The sequence below is a fragment of the Bubalus bubalis genome, chromosome 11 (assembly GCF_019923935.1).
Source record: "Bubalus bubalis isolate 160015118507 breed Murrah chromosome 11, NDDB_SH_1, whole genome shotgun sequence".
In the NCBI taxonomy this organism is placed as follows: Eukaryota; Metazoa; Chordata; class Mammalia; order Artiodactyla; family Bovidae; genus Bubalus; species Bubalus bubalis.
In genome coordinates this window covers 4,245,032-4,247,037 of record NC_059167.1, presented here as the reverse complement: position 1 = coordinate 4,247,037, position 2,006 = coordinate 4,245,032, and the positions used below count along the sequence as shown (strand labels likewise).

General features: G+C 39.4%; 1 pseudogene; it reads left to right on the top strand.

Annotated features, from left to right (window-relative positions):
* The first annotated feature begins 526 nt into the window (after positions 1-526).
* LOC123328277 lies at positions 527-1,605 on the top strand (annotated as a pseudogene).
* The last annotated feature ends 401 nt before the right edge of the window (positions 1,606-2,006 follow it).

The window sequence follows — 2,006 nt, the reverse complement described above, 5'->3', positions numbered from 1 at the left end:
ACAGAGTAGCATCTGTTTTTCATTGCAACAATACTACTTAAGGGCATTTTTGTTCTCATTTTTTAATTGATAAAACCAAAGCCCATATGGTTTGTCCTTTTTGTTAACATGATGTTTTAACTCATTTATTTCAGGTTCTAGGTTAGATTTGAGAATTTGAGAGACATGAAGTCGTAAAAGCAAATTATGGGAAGAGTTGAGTTTAAAAATAAACTAATGGCTTATTTCATAATTTTGAATGAAATCTATTTATTAGTTTAAAACAAGAAAGTCTTAGTCAATATTTTCTTACCCTTTGGTCCCAATTCAAGCAAAATAATCTGACACTTGACAGGCAAGTGTGTGTTGATAGCGTCCATTCAGAGATGTTTATTTTGTACTTGTATTCTCCAGTCAAACTTCAGAAGAGCAACCTTCCACATCAAGCCTAATCACCGAATTAGGAAGACCAGGACTCAGCAAGGTCATTGCCAGCTCCAGTGGCGCCCACAGGACAAGGCTGGCATTAGAGACTGGACAGATGGATCCCCCGTGGGAATCAGAAGAACTGGACCAGCTGCTGTAGGCGGTGTAGCCTTTTTGCAATGAGCAGGCTGATCTTATGAGTATAGTCTTTTCACAAGGCTTGCAGACACCAACCCCAGGGCAAGACTGCCAGACTGATGTGCAGACTAAGGGGAGAATGGTGATTTTGTAAAAAGCCCTGGGTGGCGTTATATGGCTTTCCTTCCTAAGTGCTTTTCAGTGAATGCTCTTAGCCTATCTGCACTTACAAACTGCTAAACAATAATTCTGGCTGAAAATCAATTTTTGCTCTTCTCTTATCTTTGCCAATTTCCTCTTCTCCTGAGTCCTTAATGGGCCAGGTACGGATATGTAAATATCATGCCTTGTGTTGGTAATTAATTTCCTTAAGGTCAAGACTGACTGATAAGAATGCTACCTTCACTTTATGAATAATTCATTTCTTCTGAAATCTATATTCGTTCAAACTTCCTGGGAATCGCACAAACTTTTAAGTATACTCTCTGTGAGCCTGTCCCAGTTCTGCCCTTATGAACTGAGTGACTCTGGGTAATTTACCTAATCTTTCTGAGCTTCTGTGTCTCTGTTTAAAAGATGAGTTTAAAAATGTGCACTTCACATTCCCTTAGCTTGTAGGAAGTTTTAAAAAATAAATACAATCACACACACACATTAAAAAATAATAATAATAACACTCTCTGGCTGCGAGGCTCTGCCGTTCCTCTGCAGTTCACTTCAGCTCCCTGCCACCCTCTGTCTTCAACATGCCTGGCCCGACTCCCAGTGGCACTAACGTGGCTCCTCAGGGTGCTCTCCCAGCAAAGCAGTGGCAGCCCGGGTAGCGGGATCCACCGTCCAGCAGAGGAAGAATGCCAGCTGTGGAACAAGGAGCACAGGCCATATGACCTCAGCGGGCACTGGAGGGATGGGGCGATTCTATACAGAGGATTTACCAGGGCTCAAAGTGGGCCCTGTTCCAGTACTGGTTATGAGTCTTTTGTTCATCGCTTCTATATTTATGTTGCACATTTGGTGCAAGTACACTCGTTCATAGATTCAGCTACATCCATCTGTCTGTCACCTGAAGAAGAAAGGAAAGAATCCCAACATATTTTGGACTAAAAACATAGTGATTTTCTGTTTATGAGGAAGAAATTTTCTGCAACTTACTGTTTTACAAGGAACTTAATGAGAATTAAGGAATCAGTTTTTTTCTATGGCTAATAAACTTTTTAATTCATTTAAATAATAATAAAAAGCAAATTAAGCTTCTGCTCTACAATAAAGAATAAATTAAAAGAAATACCTGTGAAAGATAGGTGTCCAATGCGTGTCTTTTCTCTCCACCTTCCCAGACTTGAAAACAATAAAACGTTCATCTAAATCAAGATATTTTAATCTAACATGCATGCTGATTCAAAAAAGAAAAAGATGAACACAATTAAACTTGCCACATAAACAAAATAAGCAAGCAAGCAGAA